The following is a 21,220-nucleotide window of genomic DNA, read 5'->3' on the forward strand; positions in this document are numbered from 1 at the left end:
TACGAATTTATTGATACAAGCTCATGTTAACTAACATTATTTTATAAAATACTGTAAGATAGTAGTTTAATTTCAAAATGTTTAGAAATTATTAATATAACATTTGAAATGTTTATAAATAACAATCCGAAACAATTAAAAACAATTAAAAACAATTTAAACAAATAAGTTTATAAAATCCGAACAAATTTTATTCCATTTTTTGACAGGTCTCGACTTTGAGGTTATGTTGGCCTTTAAAAACTTTTCGAATTTAAATTTTTTAAAAGTTTTATAAATTTGTATCATTGAACAATGTGGTAGGTCTATTCCACACACAATGTTGCTATTGATTTCATATTTTCTATTTACTCAACTTTTTTATATTTTTTCTGTAGTCCTGATGAGCTGTGTTCACAGTGAAAATGCATTCGATGAAATAAAGTAATAATTGCTGATTTTTAACAACTTTCTCAAATCTTTTGGACCCAAGGCCACAATATAAACAATTTTATTTGACAAAAATTAAGGTCCTGAAAACACTCTACGTTATAAATAACAATAAAATGCTGATTATTAAAGTGAGAACACTTACAAATATTTTTTTAAATAAAGAATAAGAATTTAAAAGTGCAATAAAGTCGGTTAAAATACTTTTTGAAGTTTTTTTTCCTTTAACTTTCTAAAAAAAATCAATTTCGTCACGGATTGTTTTTAATATTATCCTCTGGTCACTTAAAGCGAGACTACTAAATTCTCTTTTAATAATATTAAATAAATCATCTTGACTGTCGGATTGCATTTGAGAATTTAACAATTTTGACTTTAATGAGATATAATCACTCAACTTTGTGGATACTTCTGTCATATTTTTTGAAATTTCCGACATAGCTTCTGAAGCTACATTGGAAGAATCATCTTGCTTTTTCTTTTTTCTAATTGCGAAATCATCCAATGGTGGTATAATTGTTGATTTGAATTTGCCGGGTCTTACATTTTTTCCATTTTTTGGAACTTGTCCAATAGAGGCAATTGATGACGATCTTGATATTCCTGCTGAAGTTTTTGATTTTCTATTATCATCCAGAACTTTTGTGATTGTAAACATAGATACAGGCACAGGTTTTAAATGTGCATTTGGAATATAAAATGATGATTCTGTACTCAAGAAAGATGATGTCTGCGATAATTTTGAAACAGATGTTGGCGATGAAGAAGTTTCAGAAGGGGAGGTCAATGTTGAAATCTCATTTGACGAAAAATTGGAAACATCTAATGAATTGTGTAATGTAGAAATTGTAGGCGCATTTCCCGAGGAAAAATTTTTAGACACATGTTGTAAACATGTTGATAGGCCTGAGTGGTTTCCTGATGGTGATGGAGGTGTTTTTGATGTTTGTCCTAAAATTTGGAATGTTTTGATTGGAAAAACAGTCGACGACAAGTTAGTAGAATCCGAGACAATTGAAAAATGATCAGATTCAACTGAATGCATGGTTTGTAAATCGATTCCATTTCCACCTGAGCAACTGTTTTTAAAACTATTATTATTTATTTGAGAAAAATTTTCATCCATCATAACATCCTCTTCTATTTCCATTATTTGATTAGCCTCTGTATTCCTTAACATAACCTCATTGTTCTGACTAACACTTAAATCAGATGGTGCTAACAGTTCAGAACATTCACCAGAATCATTCACGGACATCATACTTCGGGAATCACTGGAATTAATTATTTTATTTTTTAATTGGACATAATTTAAAGTAAACAAAAAAAACAAATATTAAACTTCTAAAAAACATACTTTTTATGATTAATAAACGGCACTAAAAACTGAATATCACTGCAGTAATTCAATTGATGTTCTTTACCACGTTTGTGTTTTCGCACAAAAGCCTCTCGCATTTTTCTCCACTTTTCCTTGGGATCTATAACAAAGAAAATTACTTATTTTTTGCATGTTATTGATTAATTTTTTGTCAGTTGGTTACAGACATGTAAAGGGTTTTGAAAAATTTACATTTTTATTATATTTTTTGATAATATTACTTTTTAAAGATATGATTGTAATTATAATCTTGTTATAGCAATGGCATTTAAATTAGAATCAATATAGCAATAACTTACCAGCAATGTCTATATCGTAGCATTTTAAAATTGTTTTAATATTTTCCCATTCTTCGAATTTTTTCTTTTCATTATCAATTTTTTTTTTTGGATCATAAGTCCACTCTTGAGTCTGTATAATATTTAAAAAAATCTTATTTATGTCATTTTCTGTATAAGTCGACATAATATTTTAATCGTTGACAAGAAAATTATTATAAAGTATTAAAATGCAAAATTTAAGCAAGAATTTGAGGTTATACACAATAATATGCCACCGTTGAGTATATATAAATGATAATGTTGAACCAGCAAATAAAGACCAATCAGCACAAACTTTTCCAAACATTCTGTTAGATTAGCCAATCATATTTCTTGATCAATCCCGAACAGGCCCATTAGAAAAATGTTGACATTGCCTTTACACCTGTAGTTGTAAAGGGGTTTCTACAATATTTTTCAAATATATTTGCTTTTTTTGATATACAGTAACTACATATTCTGCAGGTAATTTACGATAATTTAATTTCAATTCACTTAACTAAAATAAACTTATATGCAGAATATAAATTTACTTAAAACCAAATGGATTTACTAGTTATTGTGGAAACAGGCTTACATCTAGATATGTGAACAAAATTTCGACATTTTTTCCCTACAAAATTGTGAATGCACCATTTAAAAATTAGTTTAAAACCTCTTTCAATTCAACATATCCATCTTTGCTGACGGTGTTTCCATTAACCTCAAAATTCACATGCTTAGATTTTAATTTTATTTTATGCTAATTTATTTCAGTAGTTCTTATTAGAAAATAAAATTAGAAAATTAGAAATTAGAAAGAATTAGAAAAGAAATTAGGAAAGAAATTAGAAAATTTCTTATACAAAGATACGCCTCTTTTAAAAATACTATGAAGGTGAGTAAGTTGTCAAGAGGCAATAAACTACACGGAGAAACTTTTTCTTATAATATTAAATATATTTGGTTATGTTTATTCTAAAAGTACGTTAGAATGTGAGGATTTTTCGTGCGTTGTGCTAATAATTTCAACATTAATACGAAAATATGATAAGTTCGTTATATATTAAGCAACCTTCGGTTTACAAAAATTACTATCTGCATTAGAAATAGTCTTATTTTTCTTTAGAAAAGAATAAAATGCTAGTTTTTGTTTGTGAAATAATACGGTAATTCTAACCTTTTTTCCACATATAGATAGAATATATAACAGACATTCTAACGTAACATACCAATTTTGGAAGGACTGCGGGCGGACTTAACCGATTTCGCCCGAGCATCACCGAGTCCATCACCTGACGTCGCGAACTAACCCTAATGTTTTCGAAGTTGAAATTCACACGTGTATGAAAGAAAAAAACCTTTTATTAATAAACGTGAATGTCTCCTCATGCCAAATTAAATTCAAGAACTGTTCCTCAATATAACATAATTTTTTTCACGACTTTTACTTATTTACATAATTTGATTAGTAAGTTATTTTAAAAAATGCTCTCTCTCGAAGGCACATATTTTTCCACTCGTTTAATATATAAGGACGATTCAGCTGTGTACTTCTAACGAATCGTGCGATCTTTCGGTTTCCGTGACCAATCGTCGTGTCTTTACTTGCGTGTGCGTGTGTGCGTTATTAATATAGGTTAGGTTCTTACGTCGTGTTAAATATATTTACCTACAGTTACAGTGACATTCACTAATGCCATCTACCATCAGATCCAAGTATCACTATCGTCTCTATGAGTATCTATAGACAATTAATTTGTTGTGTTTCTTTTTAATTCATGGCTTTCCCAACTTTGCAAAAATTATTATTTTCTTTCTAAAACAACATACTAATTTTCGTTAGTTTCCTTATGAAGAACTGTAAAATATATACTGAATGAGTGTTTTTGATAGTCTCAATAGCAATTTCTATAACCTATGTCGTTTTTCCCTTGAATCTAACCTAACATACTAAAATGTCTCACCAGTTTTAAGAATTAGTGGTATTAAAAGTTTCTCCGTGTAAGAAAGGGATAACATTTGGAAAATACTACAGTAATTCGTAACTTTATTTGTAAAGTTATTGTTTTAAAAATTGTACTTTTAATTTATGTTTTTTATAGAGGTTAATGTTAATCATTTCATGTAACCAATTTTCAATTAATTTATCAATATCATACAAAATATAATTATGCATTTTTTCACGGGTACAAACAAAATGGGGTAAAAAACAAGAGTGATTTCTGTGTGAAAAGCTCTATCGATATAAAGATTTATTAATTAATGATGTTAGTAATGTTTTAAATAAATTATTTGTACAAATAATAAAAACTGTAATATTCAAATGGCGGAAAAAAGAAGAATTATCAGTGTCAAAAAAATTTAATTTAATTTAACACACATTTTTAATTAAAAAAAATAAAGCTAAAGAGCAAAATAAATTGTATTTATTATATATAGGTAATTTTAATAATTGCACAGGCACACAAAAAAATAAAAAAGTCAAAACCCAGAGGTCACACCCCCCTATCCCCATATTTTTGGGGTCGCTGAAACCGAATATGACCATGACAAATTTTTTTCATCGGCCATTTTCCCGCTACCACCCCCTTACACCTGCTCCCGGGGGTTGAAATTTCAGTTTAAAAAAAAGTGGAGTAGGGTGTCTATTCCTATGTTTTTTGGGTCGCTAAAACCAAAAAAGACTACCAAAAACAAATTCTTCCCTCCCTTAACCCCCTACAACCCCCTTAACATCCGAAAGGTGGGGGGTCGAAATTCGAATTTTCATGAAAAGTCGATTACGGTGTCTAAACCTACGTTTTTTGGGTCGCTGAAACCAAAAAAGACTACCAAAATCAAGTCCTTTCCACCCTTGACCCCCTACAACCCCCTGCAATAATTTTTGATAATTAATATTTAATTTTCAATTTCCCAAAAATCGGTTCGATTTATTTGAAAAAAATTATTGCAGGGGGTTGTAGGGGGTCGGGGGAGGAAAGGATTTGATTTTGGTAGTCTTTTTTGGTTTCAGCGACCCAAAAAACGTAGGTTTAGACACCGTAATCGACTTTTCGTGAAAATTCTAATTTCGACCCCCCACCTTTCGGATGTTAAGGGGGTTGTAGGGGGTTAAGGGAGGGAAGAATTTGTTTTTGGTAGTCTTTTTTGGTTTTAGCGACCCAAAAAACATAGGAATAGACACCCTACTCCACTTTTTTTTAAACTGAAATATCAACCCCCGGGAGCAGGTGTAAGGGGGTGGTAGCGGGAAAATGGCCGATAAAAAAAATTTTTCATGGTCATATTCGGTTTCAGCGACCCCAAAAACATGGGGATAGGGGGGTGTGACCTCTGGGTTTTGACTTTTTTATTTTTTTGTGTGCCTGTGTTGTTAATACATCCAAAAATATAAAAACAATTCTATTTGTTTCGACATGACCGTTGTCCTTTTTAGAAAATGGAAAGGAAACCTATGTTTTAAAATAATAATAATAACCTCTAAAAAGTGAAATCGGTCAATCATTTCGATTACAAACTATAATTAGAGAAGAAGAATATTTTTAGTAATAATTTAATATGTACCCTCACTTATCAAATAAGTTTTAAATAAAAAATAAATCCTCTTTTATGTTTATAAACACATAATAATTTGTACAATTTACTATAAATGAAGCAAAGGTATCAAAAATTCTTTAATCAATTATTTTTTACAAGTAAACTTAAAACAACACACATAAACACTAATATTTTTAAAGTAAAACTTATGTACACCCTTTTGCACAAATCTTGAACAATTTTCTTGTTGCACTTCAATTTTTTAAATATTATTAATAAAAAAAAAGTATGAATTACGAGCTGGAGAGATGTGGAAATTTTTAAAAATAATATGACAAATAGAAAATTCTACTTTACAAAATAGTACATTTGTAAAATTATTTCTCTTATTTTAAACCGCTGTAATTTATAAGTGGAAAGGCGAAGAATTTAATTTTGAATATTTAAAACTATTGAAACTTGCATTTGAATAAAAATTAAAATTTTCTGTCAATAAGAAATATTAATTAAACTTTAGGTTATGTTACTTAAATAATTTATTATGGCCAAAAGAATATAATTTTTATTCAATATAACCTTCAATTTTTAAAATTGCAGAAATTTAAATTTCTCACGCTTGTATCAAAAGGAATTGAAAGTTTCTTCCTTAATTTATTAATATTAATAATTAAAAAAATAATAGTAGGTTCATATTTAAATGCAGAAAAAATAAAGCATTATTTATAGCATAGTGTTCTGAAGATCATTTTTAAAATTTTTTTCAAACGAAGGAAAAGTATCAAAAATTGTTTAAAAAATAATAAATGTTGTATAATTTAATTAAAAAAACTCACAAAGAAACACTAATTTTTTTATTAAAATGCATGTACATTTAATATCTTAAAATTTATTTATCATAAATTAATAAATTTCGTTTAAAACCTCTTAACCGCAATTAAAAAAATTAATATTTATTATTAATATTAAATATTTATTACTTCTACTCTTTCATGCAATTTTTTAATCTTGCAAGCAATGACAGTTTTGCGCAGACAGTTGGCAACACCACTTTCCACTTCTATAAATGCCTTCTTATAGTCGATCGTTTTATCATCTACATTAAAAAGAAAAATACAATAAATATAATAATTATTAATATCAATTTTTGGAAGATAAGTGAATGAATCATATTCACTTATATATACCGATTGTTTATTTTTCAGTTAAAAATGTTCTTGTAAAAATATAATCTTTAGGTTGGTTCGATTTTGTTTAAAACATTAACAAAACAAACACCGATTAAAATATGCAATAAATTGTTTATTTAAGGATATGTGGAATCAGCCAACTTCAATTAATACATGTATTAATATTCCCACCGGTTTTCTAAAAAAATATTTAATAAATCTTGACAAAATATAAGAAAAATAATATTTTATTTATTGAGGCATGGATCTCTAGTCCAATTAATACAAAAATTTGCTTTTAAATATTATTTTTCATTTAATAAAAAGTTTGATATTTTTTGAGAAAAAAGACAATCAAATACAAATTAATATTGAAAAAAATGAATAAATTTATATTTTTCTATGTTAACATTCATTTTTTTCAATGGCAATTTGTATTCGATTGTCTTTTTTTCTCGAAAATTGTCAAAAAAATGAAAGTTTGAATAGAAAAATATAAATTTATTCATTTTTTTCAATATTAATTTGTATTTGATTGTCTTTTTTTCTCAAAAAATATTAAACTTTTTATTAAATGGAAAATAATATTTAAAAGCAAATTTTTGTATTAATTGGACTAGAGATCCATGCCTCAATAAATAAAATATTATTTTTCTTATATTTTGTCAAGATTTATAAAATATTTTTTTAGAAAACCGGTGGGAATATTAATACATGTATTAATTGAAGTTGGCTGATTCCACATACCCTTAACCAATTAATGTTGCAGCTAAACCATTCACAACTAGGTAATTTAAAATAACACTTAAGGACATAAAAATTAACATTTAAAATATATAATAAATTAGTGATGAAAAACAGAGATTATCTGAGTGACTCTTTCCGATTACACACTCTTACAGACTGTTCTAAAACTGTAGTTTTCCAAGAAAACTCACTTTCATCATGCATAAATTAATATACAAAATGAGTAATACGGAAAGACATGCGTTACGCGCCTCTCGTACTTATCATGCGCTCGAACACCGATGGTGAATTACGGTGGCGAGACCCCGTGGCTTGCGATCATCAAGGTTAAGCAACGTCCAATGCGGTTAGTACTTGGATGGGTGACCGCGCTTCGACTCTCGCTATAGCCCGGTGTTTCTCACCACTTTCGTAATATATCAAGCTGGATGTTTGACGTCGAGGTATAATGATGTGCACTGTCGATTTTTGTCTGGTACACACCATAAGAACTCGGCTGTCCATAAACCGATTGTGTTCAGGAGAGGCTTTCTACAGTTTCCCTTTTCTCTGTCGAGAATTATACGTGTGGTTCAGGCAAATGCGAGTACTCCTATTTTCAAGTCGTTCTGTAGGCGCAAAATTTAGTATTATATATAAATATAGAAATAATATTGTAAACAGAAAATGTACCAATATAAACACTTGTATAGCTTGATGAGCTTAAGACAGGAGTATAAATTAATAAATAAATATTTACTTTTATAACGGCGACGTTTCAAAGGCAAGGTTTGACACCATCATCATGTCGCTTTATTAAAATCGAAATAAATTCAAATACATACGAAATAAATTCTAAGTAGACTAGAACGGGGTGAGGCAGCCAACGGGGCTATGGAGCCAATCGCTTCTTATTTCTGCATCGCTTTTTTAAATCGTGCGCCGTCGATAATGTAGAGTGCTTATGGTAGTTTACTTTAGTTGCTAACAGATGGGCTTCAGCAATAACGCTTTCGGAAGTATGATATTGTAATTATTACTCTTCACAATCAGAAGGTATCCCACGATTAATTACCGCTCCACAATAATTTAACCAGTGATAAATATTTATTAATATAACTTTGTTCTTCAAAAATAGATCGTTGACAAATAGTATAATCGGACCGTTCATGGTGTGGTTCTAGACCCGACTGACTATAGCTAAATTCGGAAAAACGCTTCTAAGTAGTACACTGTAAAAAATTTTGTGGTGAAAATTCCCCAAAATTCTGTTGACGCAACTTTGAAGGCATTTTGTGGAATATGTCCCAAAATTTTCTGGGGAAAATTTTCCCCAAAATTTTGTGAAATATTCACCAAGATTTTGGTGAAAAGTTTACCCAGGAAATTTTGTGGAAATTTCACAAATTTTTATGAATATTCTGTAATTTTGTTGGTGAATTTTCAACAACAGTTTTGAAAAAATCCACAAATATTGGTAACGTTTTCCTAAAATTTTGTGGTGAATTTTCAATCAAGTTAAATGAAATTTCCTCAAATATTTGTGAATGTTCCCTACAATATTTTGATGGATTTTTACTAGAGTTTTAGAGAAATTTCACAAATGTTTGTAATTGTTATACTATATTTTTGGTATATTTTCTTCAGGATTATGTGGATTAAATTAAATTTTATTATATATTTACTTAAAAATGAAACCATGTGTTTAAATGAAAACTAATATATATTTTTTATTAGTTGCAATACTTAAGGTAATCTTAAGTTATAATACACTATTATATACAATAATAATAATAATAATAATAATAATAATAATAATAATAATAATAATAATAATAATAATAATAATAATAATAATAATAATAATAATAATAATAATAATAATAATAATAATAATAATAATATACAAATAATATAATACAATATTATTTTATTTTCTTATAATATATATGATAAAATATTTTTTAAAGTACAAAAATTTCCATTAAAATCTATTATGTTATTTATCAATCAGTCAGACTTTGCATCGCTGACCATTTTTCTTGTATTTTTCATCCACTTTCTTGTCTTTTCATGAGATTAATATCCAATAACATTCTGAAAAGTTGTTAAAAGATTTATTAAATCAATAATTAGTCTTATTCCATTTCGCTCATTACGATCAAGGGAGCGCAGTTACTATTAACTTATTGTTATTAAATATTATTTACCTGTCTAATACGTATTCTTTAAAGATAATCCATAAATTTTTCACAATTTTAAAACTTCACTTACACAAAAAAAATTTTTAGCACGAAAGATGTAGATTCGACTCTAGCAAATGCTTAAGAGCAACTGACGCGGCGAATGCTGACATTCGGAAATTTTGTGAAAAATATTTGAGATCTCTAAATTTTTCTTCTGCACTTTTCAATCCCCCATCTTTCTATCTCAATAAAACTATACGAAAAAAACAGGCACCGAAAAACTCATACAATAGACCCTTTTGTAACAAGAAACCAGTATAGTTGGTCATCCTAAGAAACCACATGTTAAACATATTTTCTAAAAAGCGAATATTCTTCCCTAAAGCATCTTTTATTTTTTCTTCAAAACGAAAATATTTACAAAATATAGTATACATAACTAATTTTTGAAACTCATTCAATTTTACAATGAAATAAGTAAACATTCTTTGTTAATAAAAATGCACAAAAAGTATTTTTTTCCTAACTTTCATATTTTATTAATCCACAAATTTTATTTTGAAAAAACTATTGGATATATTATGTAATTTAATTAAATAATGTTAACATAATTATAAGTTTAAAGGCAATAAATATTCAGTAATAATTTATTTCTCTAAAAACTTAACTCGAGAAGCTTGGCTGACTTTTTTAGGATTCGGTGGAAAATATGTAAATAAAATTAAATCAAATAAAAGTAATTTTAATTAAATAAAAAGTTGTTGAAAATTAATTCATATTTTGTTGAATATATTTTTCCCTAAAAAGTTAGTGAATATTCACCAATTTATAAAAAGTATTCCTTAAAATCTGGGGAATATTCATAAACTTTTTGGGGAAAATTATATTCATTAGAATTTTGTAAAATTTTCACCAAATTTTAAGAGATATTCACCAATTTTTTGGGGAAAAGTACTTTTCCCAAAAAATGTGTAATATTCATCATAAAAAGTTAGTGAATGTTCCCCAAATTTTTTACAGTGTACTCTTAATAGTTGCGCGATTCGCAAATATATTTGTCTCCTTAATTCTGTAAGTGAGAACCATGGACCCAAGAAATAAATGGACACAGCACAAAGTCCTACTTTAGACGAGGGGGGTGTTACACGTCATCGGTAAAGGGTAATGATTAGATTCATCATTTGGTGAATATTTAAAAATAATATATACTACTCTTAATAAAATATGTATAAAGAATAGATTTTCTTATCGTCTTATAGTTTATTCTTTACTTTAACAATTAAATACCTATTATATAATATTTATTACTTAATAATTTGTAATTTACTATTGATTAAATCACTGTACCTATTATTTGTCCCTGTATAATTATTTAATATAAAAAATATATACTTTAAATAAATAAATTTTAACAAAAGGAATGACGTGAAATAGGTAAACAAACATTTTCCAACTAATATTTCTCTGAAACACAGACACACTTTTTACAAAACCTGCCAACGCACAACGGGCAAGCACATTCTAAATTACAATAATCGAAAAGATTTTTTAAATTCATGCAGAAACGCGATTGTAAAATGAAAAATTGGTAAGGTTGGAAAGTAACATTGACAGGCTGCAAAAAGTGCTTATAGCCAGTGGCCAGTAGAGGGCAGAAGCATGCAGAGCAAGCAAACAACGCTAAATTTTTTGTCTTTTTGTGTTTTAGTATTGTGGTGCATATTTATGTTCGCAATACTGCAAAATTAAATGAAATGGGAATGTCGCCAGCACTTTGTGCCGTGAAAAAAGGCAGTAGTGTATATAGCGCAGCCATGGAGTTTGGCATTTCACGAGGAGCTTTACGCGGTTGATTAAACACGGAGAAAAATGAAAATTCAGATTTCGGACTGAATATAAAACAATTTGAATGATTTGTATTATCATAGGAAGAAATATTAAATTTTGGTTCTCTATCCTAAAAAGTTTAGTAACGATTTTCAATGAAGATCAATGCTAAATATCTTAATAAACGCCAATAGTCTTCTTTCAACAAGTGCAATCAGATTCCGTAATTAATTCAAAGGTGAAAAGAATTAGGTACAATTATTATTATTATTTGCATTTATTTTAATTCAGCTACTCAATTGTTACAAACTTTGTATCAACGTTCACTTAAACGTGGACTGTTCTGTGCAAAGTCCTTAGATTCATTCCCAAACAGTTTTTAGGAATGCGAAACTCTGTGGCGCGCCTGCGCCCGCGTTTGTTCAGTTTCTTCGTTTTTGATATACACGGAAGTCTCGGTGTAGTTCGTAGTGTATTAATTGTTTCAATTAATAAAAATTTTAGTTTTAAATATAATAGTGAGTGCAGTTTTGTAATAAAGTTCTAGTGTTACAAATGAATGTAGAAGAATATCTATGTGAAATGTTTGATCTCATTTTGAGGTTAGGTGTGTGTTTATTTTGTTTTTAGCCGGTTATGCAATGCCTAATTGTTATTATATTTTATTGTAATGTTTAATTTAGGCAACTAAATGTAAAGTCTAAAATGAAATAATATTTAAAAAAATAGAGAATACTTTGAATTTTAAAAATCTTCGCATTGGAATTTTTATTTAATCTGTAGATATTTAAATAAAATCTCTTTCTTTAAACATTTTAAAACAGATCATTTTAGTAAAAATGGCAAAGGACTTGTATTTAATTTTAAAAGAGATTCTACGTTTAAATATCTAAAGAATAATAAAAATCCCAGTGAGAAGTTTTATAAAATTCAAAGTATTCTAATATTTTCAGTTGTTTCATTTTTCGATTTTATATTTAGTTTCAAATTGAATATCCTAATAAAAGTAAATATTTTGACAAATAAAAGTAATAATGTAGGTCACTAGAAGATCTGCTCACATTATATTTAGTATGCGACTCGGCACTAGACTTGCCTTGGACTCCGCCCAGAAGCGCCTATCAATGTGTTTAGTCTGCTTTGTTTCGCGTATAAGTGTGCATAAGAACGAAAACATTTTAAGCCTACTGACGTGCTTTAAACCTTTTACGATTCATTTCCCTGTTTTCTATCCTGGAGCCGCAAAGGTAGACAAGTTTGGGAATGAAATCTAAGTTACTAGCGCTGAACTCCACAATATTCAATCGGATTTTTCTGCGTAAAGAGTAAACCCTACTAAAAAAATAATGAGTAATCATGACAAAAAATCAGAGTTCTGATTATTCGTCAGATTTTCTGATGCTTCTTTTTTACTCTGATGATTTGTCATTTTTCTGATTATTTCTGACAGAATTTTTAGTATGGATTTGATGTTTTGTGAGAACTCTATCAGCTTCTCACTTCACTTCACAAACCAGGCTGACTATACTTGAAGCGTATCTTTTAATTTCTTTAAAATGAAGTTTCTTAGAATAAATTTTAGTTATTTGGAATCATGAAATATCACAGATTTTGAATTTTTAAATTATAAACTTCAATTAGTTAAATTAAACAAATTTCAAGTCATAAAATTTTTGTTTAAAAAATCATAAACCTTCAGAACAATGCCTTTTTTTGCCCACTCGACTCAACTCAGTCACAATGACCAATTTGATACGCACCTTTCTTTAACAATAGATTTTCCGAATCTATTGTGATGATTTTAAAACAAGAATTTTATAACTTTAAAATTCTGCATTTTAACTAATTCAACTTTGTAACATAAAAATTTAGAATCTATGGTATTTTACGATTCCAAATATCTAAAATTTATTTTAAAAAACATTTGTTGAAATAAATTATAAGGTTTGGGTGATAATTAAAAAAAAGATTTTTAAAATAAATTTTAGATATTTGGAATCGTAAAATACCATAGATTCTAAATTTTTATGTTACAAAGTTGCATTAGTTAAAATGCAGAAGTTTTAAATTATAAAATTCTTGTTTTAAAATCATCATAATAGACTCGGAAATCTATTGTTAAAGAAAGGTGCGTAGCGAATTGGTCATTGTGACTGAGTTGAGTCGAGCGACCAAAAAAGGCATTGTTCTGAAGGTTTATGATTGTTTAAACAAAAATTTTATTACTTGAAAATTGATCAATTTAACTAATGGAAGTTTATAATTTAAAAATTTAGAATCTGTGATATTTCATGTTTCCAAATATCTAAAATTTATTCTCAAAACCTTCATTTTGAAGAAATTATAAGCTATCTCGTGAACTATAACTGATATGTAAAAACTGATATCATTTTTGAATTTTAAGCCAAGAGAGTATAAAGTATACGTAAAACAGTCTTCAAAATAATCTGAGTTTATAAACATTAAATATAATGTTGAAATAAACAAAAATGATTTTAAACATTAAAAAATGTATAATGGTTTTTCGATTTTATACCTAAGTTATAAAAGGCGTGACAACCTTTCTACATAAAGGAACACAAGAATACATCCCCAAAAAAGATTTTTTGCTATGCTACACTGAAAAAAAAGTGCTGTTGAATCAAATATCTCCATGCTATTGAATTCCCCGTCATTGATTCAATGACACATTTATTAATCGAAAAGTATATTGCTTAAAATGAAAAAATGAAACTGTTTAAATTAAAAGTACGGTACTGTAAAATTAATGATATTGTGCAAATTGTTTCTATAGTTCATCTATATATAGCAACAGAATAATTTATTGCTTCTTTGACATTATTCATTTGAAGCATCTAATAGGTAAATTTGAAGAAAATGCGTGTAAATTTAAATCAAATGAAAAATTGTTTGCTCTAAAGAAGCGCGCTCTGAAAACGAAAGCATATGCTTTCGTTTCAATGAGTGGTGCTATTGCGGACTGCCTATAGCATATGCTATAAAATTAAGAACACTATGTTTTGAGACATTGACAGGTACTAAATTTATTGAAATACTTACCCACATATATTTATATGTTTATTAAACCTGTCGTTTTTGAGATTCCAATATAAAAAAGTATTATTTAAATTCTTTTAATTAATTAATGACTAGTTAAATATAAATTTTCATGTTTTTGAGCTGCAATTGTAAGAAAAACTGCTCAAAAACACCAGAAATTCTGATTATTTTTCTGATGTTTTGTCATTATTTTTTAGTAGGGTAACGCCTAAAAATCCTCATGCATATAAACTTTTAAAACTAATGATGCCTTCTTTTGTTTTCTCAGGTGCAAAAAAATACTTTTAGAACAAACTAAAAAGGCAAAAGTCGATACGCAGCTTAAGCAAGCGGCAGAGTATTTAGGTGTGGGTATTTCAAGTGCTAAAAAGAAAAGTGTTAGTTGTGGCAGTCCCAAAACAATAAGTGATAGATTCTATTGGTTCTTCTAAATGTTTTTTCTTTTTCTCCTGCTCCAATAAATTTTAAACTTAACATTGAATTTTATGAACCATTTTGTTTAAGAAAAACAAATTTATATTTTATTTAAATGTTAATGTTATGCACGGAGAAAAAAATGCTGTTGAATCAATGACATATGGGTTTGATTCATTGAATAGTGTCATAACGGGCTGCCTAACGTATATGCTGTTGTTTTGAAAGCACCGATTCTAATGATTCGATAGTATCACTTTCTTTGAAACAAAAGCATATTTCTCAAATTGACAGCATACTATGTTAATTCGAAGGTGAATCCTTTTGAATCAATAAACAAAATTTTTTAATTTAACAGTATATGCTTTTGAGTCAATGACTATAACTTTTAAATTTAAAAGCATCATTTTTATGAATCAAAAATTTGTACTCTTAATTTTTTTAGTTGTTGCTATCGATTGAATAACACCATACTGTTAATTCAATTCTTTTATGTGGTTAAATATATACCAACGATAAATTGAAAAAAGGGAATTTTTGTTCACATGTTTTTTATATACTATAATTAATTCTCACACCTTATTAACACAACACTTTTTATACACATCTTTTTTTCAATTTTTCACACTAACATATACATCTTTATTATTATTTTCATTTTTCCCAACGGCTAAACACACACACACATACACATTCAAACACACTTATCTTTTTTAGTCAGAAAAATACGGCTATTCCCAAGCGGTCACCCATCCATTTAGTAACCGCGACCAACGACGCTTAACTTCCGTGATAGACGAGAACCGCCGCGCTGCAATGTAATACATCCGCTTCTCAACGTTGGGCACTTACTTTGTGGTTAAATACCGTGCTCGAGATTTTTCGCGTATATAAGGGAATTTATATAGGGAATTTATATTTAACTAGTCATTAATTAATTAAAAGAATTTAAATAATACTTTTTTCTATTGGAATCTCAAAAACGACAGGTTTAATAAACATATAAATATATGTGGGTAAGTATTTCAATAAATTTAGTACCTGTCAATGTCTCAAAACATAGTGTTCTTAATTTTATAGCATATGCTATAGGCAGTCCGCAATAGCACCACTCATTGAAACGAAAGCATATGCTTTCGTTTTCAGAGCGCGCTTCTTTAGAGCAAACAATTTTTCATTTGATTTAAATTTACACGCATTTTCTTCAAATTTACCTATTAGATGCTTCAAATGAATAATGTCAAAGAAGCAATAAATTATTCTGTTGCTATATATAGATGAACTATAGAAACAATTTGCACAATATCATTAATTCTACAGTACCGTACTTTTAATTTAAACAGTTTCATTTTTTCATTTTAAGCAATATACTTTTCGATTAATAAATGTGTCATTGAATCTATGACGGGGAATTCAATAGCATGGAGATATTTGATTCAACAGCACTTTTTTTTAGTGTGGGGAGGTTTTCTTTGCGAAGGCCAAAATAAACACAAACTTTGACAATTTTTTGCGAAGAACGGCCATGACTTAGCGATGTAGTTTTTTTTTAAATAAAGATACATTTTTGAATTTTTAAAACATATATTTCATTTTCAAAAAAATGCAAAATGTCAGCTAATATGGCGCATCTAAAATAAAATCTACATATGGAAAACGGTGGGCATTCTACACAGCGCAATTTTTAGTCTAAAACAAAAACTTAATTTTTTTTATAAAGATGACATCCTAAGGAATAGGTTATACCTATAAAATAGTTAAAAAGTTGACAATTGATTAAATAGTTTAGACGCTACGATGCCCACCATTTGAAAAATCTTGTTTCGAGAAAAACGCGTTTCCCTAGTAGAAATTTGTCCTAGTTATTATAAAGGAACTGTCCAGTCGCGCTTGAAATTGTCTAGTTACTTTACAAGCCAATTGGCTAATAACTGGAATGGAGTGTCACGCTTTTTTCATCAAGTTATTATCTAGCCCAACTTTATAAATTCTGGTCAACGGTTCTGTAGAAAAACGAGACAAATTAATTCTTTTAAAATACTGAAAATTTGTTTAATATTAAGATTTACTGTAGTTAACACATTTATTTCATGCATTTAATATAAAATTTCTATTTAGCACCAAAGAAATTCAATAAAAAATATTTTTGGAAAATTTCTGAATCCATTATAATATATACCGTCAACCGGGGCTATTTTGTGCACCAAATAGCTTTTTTTTGATTCAAAGATTTATTTAAATTTAGAATTAAGAGAATAAAGAAAATCAACTTTTGATATATGTTGTGGACATCCTTCTGAAGGTTTCCTATAAATTTTGCAAAGAAAAAAATTTTTTTGTCTTAGTTATAGTCATTGAAAGTCGTGAACACAATAACTCCCGGGATGGGGCTATTTTGTGCATCGAACTTTGTTTTTCTATAATGTTGCGTAAACAATTTTTTTAATCGTTTCTGCTTCATGAAATCTTTTGTGTATATATTTGAGAGTAAATTAAAAAAAGAATGACCTAGAAAAATGTTTTTTGTAGATATATTATACAAAAAATGTAAAATAAAGCACTAAAATTTTGCTAAAATCTGGATTTATTAAAAATTAACAATCTTTCTTTAAATTGTATATTACGCAGTTAGTAAATAAAATTTTTTTCTTTTTTAATATATATTTTATAATAATACACTAATATAATTATAAAATGATCGTTTAAACACTTATAAATAACTTTAAAACATCATTTCAATAGGAGCTTTTTTAATGGTTTTGAATGGTATTTTTAAAAAACTTGAAATAAATATTTTTAAGGTTAAATATATAACAATTTAATATCTAATATGATTTTCAAGTTATTTTAAGAGAAACGAGAAAATAGTTTTAAAACTAATTTGAAAAACTTATAAATATTAATTAAAGTTCATTTTTTGAGGTTACGTTGTGCACCGGTAGAGCTTTTAATCGTTTTAATGATTTTAATTAACGTATTTACAGTTTTTTGACAGAAAAGTAAGACAAAAATGTATAAAAATGATAAACAGAATCTTCTTTACTTACTAAATAAAATATTTATGAAAAATATTTGATTTTTTTAAGTGCACAAAATAGCCCCATGGAATCCTGGTTTTTCAGTTTTTTCCACTTTTCTCTTAAAATAATGAATAAAAAGTTAGCGCATTACGTATGTATCATCATAACACAATTGAAAACAAATATCTAACACAGTTTATGAGACACATTAAAACTCTAGAAGATCTGGTATAATTTTTCCGAACTTTCAAAATTTTTTAAACAAATTTTCCGTTTTTAGGAATTTTTTTCTCTTAATTGCCAAAGAATTAAATAATAACATTTAGTGCTCTCTATTGTCATGTAATCAAACTTTCATTTTACAAAATAGCAGATTAAAATAATTCATTTTAATAATTTTTTTCATTAAAAAACTCGCGTGCACAAAATAGCCCCCGGATGCACAAAATAGCCCCAGTTGACGGTACATAATAAATGGAATAGAATAAAAATTATATAATATTTTATAATTTTTAATTAATTAGTTGAATTATTATATAAAAATAATGTAAATAGTAAATTATTACATGTAATTTTCTATATTACTTTTTGATTTTTAATTCAATTAAAAAAAAATTCTAAATTCGAATATCCTAAATATTAACTGTTTTCAAACAACTACCATTTTTTTAATGCACTATTATTAACAATAACACTAAAACAAATATTTTTTATTAGTATAAACAATTATAATCTATATAAACCGTAAAACGATAACGCAATTTTACCGAAAAAATCTTGGGGGGTAACGGGGAGCGAACCCGGGTTCCGCTGGACTAAAGTCGCACCGCTTAACGCACTCGGCTGTTCAACGCAATGGATACTGAGAATTAATAACCACTGCACATATGTTTCAGTTCAGTGCCGTACACTGAGAAAAGTAGATATTAAAAAATTTAATATACTAGATATTAAGAAAAGATGTTAATGCATATCATCTAGATGTTATGGTTTATTATCTCAGATATTTAATAGTATAATATGTAAATGGGTCAAATCATACCTAACAAATCAAAGTTGTCCCTCAGTTCTCCGATTTTTGTGAAACTTTGAGAAATTGTAGGGGAATACATGCGAATAAAAATTCCAAAAAAGATTTTCGAAAATTTTGAAAATTTGTGGTTGTTCAGGGTTTTCAAATTTTTTTTTGAAATTTTGAAAACGCAATATCTCAGAGACATATGGATGGATTTTAATGATTTTTTTAGGGATTACTTATTATTTACAAACAATTAAAATGAAAAAAATTGCAAAAAAATTTTTTTTTGTTTTAAATAAAAAATTTAAAAAATATTGTTTAAACAAATTTTTTGTTTATAAGCGTATCTTTAATTTTATTCTTATAGCGATATTTTGATTCCTTTGGATTTCAAGAGTATTTTGACATAAAGAAATCGATGGAGACTCTTAAACTTTCGGAGATATTGTATTTTTTGTCTTTGCGCGCAGGGCCAAAAAGCGCACTGAAGCAAAGGCTCTGTGTACAAGGTAATGGTCAAAATTACCTAATACTCGCGTAAATTTCAAACGAATTGAATTCTTTCTTTTTTAAATCAATTAGTAACATTTTATTAATAAATAAATAATAAATGAATAATATTTAAACAATAAATAATTAGATAAAAAATAAAACTCGTAAATTTCAATCGAATTGAATTCTATCTTTTTTAAATCAATTAGTAATATTTTATGAATAAATAAATAATAAGTTTTTAATAAATAAACAAATAATTTGTCTGCGTAAAATAAAATAAACAAATTAATGTTAATTAAAAAACAGTTCCGAGTAGATTATTTGACTACTTTTTAACTACTCTGATTTGTTCAACAAGCCCTACATTAAATTAAAAAACCTGTTTTAATCATCAAAAAGTATTTAATTAAATCAGATAAATAAAAAAGTAATATATAATGGGAAAGTAACATTTTATTCGTTTACATAAAGCGAAGACCTAGTTCGCAAATCGAGTAATTCTTTATATGAAGAGCGCGCATGCGTAGACTCGACTTGGATAACTTCGTTCAGTCTCGTAACGCGACTGCGCGTCTGGAAGAGTGGATTTGTCAAAGAGGGGGTTCTAAGAGTCTCATTTCTAAATCAGCATTCGTTCGAGCACCCTCAATGTTTGTAGCAAGTGATAATTGTAGAACTAGGTCTTTTTAATAGTCTTTTTCATAGTTTCAGGTTTTATTGCATGTTTTTCAGTGTCATTTTTGTGGTTTAAGGTTTGTTTGTTTGATTTGAGTTTTCTGTTTTTTTAGGTTTAAGTAAATGTAAATAAGTTTCTTTGCGTTTCTTTTTAATTTTTTCCTTAGGTTTGAATTTATAATTTCTTTTTAACTACGAAAAAGACTATTAAAAACACCTAGTTCTACAATTATCACTTGTTACAAACATAGAGGGAGCTCGAACGAATGCTGATTTAAAAATGAGACTCTTAGAAACCCATCTTTGACAAATCTACTCTTCCCGACGCGCAATCGCGTCACGAGACTGAACGAAGTTATCCGAGTCGAGTCTACACGGAAAAAAAAGTTCGAAGATTATTCGGGAACTTCGATCTTAACTCTTGGATACGGCGGGTAGTTCACAGAGAACTAAAGGTTGCCTCGTTTAAATATGTCATTTACTATTTCTCTACAAATTATAACTATTTCACCACTTCTCGGCAAACTGTTCTTGAAAAAGTCGGGAACTGTTCAAGAAAATCGAAAAGTTAGGCGAATGCAAGAAAAAATGGATTCTGCTTCCCCCCTCCCACTTCCCCTCCTTGACACGTCCGCACACACACACACACACACATTTATCCTTGAAGATCACACACAATTTTTATTTTTTATTAACTTTCTGAAATAGAAAAAACCATATGAGAGAAAAATCGACGGCGGCTGGAACAGAACTCGCGTACCCGAGGAATAGAAGTCCGGCGTCTTATCCACGTGAGCTAAACAGGAGCGTTAAATACCTCAGCATAAAATAAATATATAAGGCACGCAAGTCTTACTGACGTTGAGACTGGTGCGCACAGTTTCTGCGCACCAAGATTCCTTGACGAGTTCCCGATTTCAGAAACAGTTGCGGCCAGTGCCATGGACTTTACATGAGAAAGAAATGAAAAAAAGACTATTGGAC

The 21,220-nt window shown here is 28.2% G+C and overlaps 1 long non-coding RNA gene across 1 annotated transcript; it reads left to right on the top strand.

Annotated features, from left to right (window-relative positions):
• Nucleotides 1–237: 237 nt before the first annotated feature.
• LOC122498314 lies at nucleotides 238–498 on the top strand. Its single transcript, XR_006301222.1, has 2 exons — nucleotides 238–299; nucleotides 378–498. It is a non-coding gene; the product is annotated as an uncharacterized LOC122498314 (long non-coding RNA).
• The last annotated feature ends 20,722 nt before the right edge of the window (nucleotides 499–21,220 follow it).

Source organism: Leptopilina heterotoma, unplaced genomic scaffold, assembly GCF_015476425.1.
Source record: "Leptopilina heterotoma isolate Lh14 unplaced genomic scaffold, ASM1547642v1 Lhet_146, whole genome shotgun sequence".
Taxonomy (NCBI): domain Eukaryota; kingdom Metazoa; phylum Arthropoda; class Insecta; order Hymenoptera; family Figitidae; genus Leptopilina; species Leptopilina heterotoma.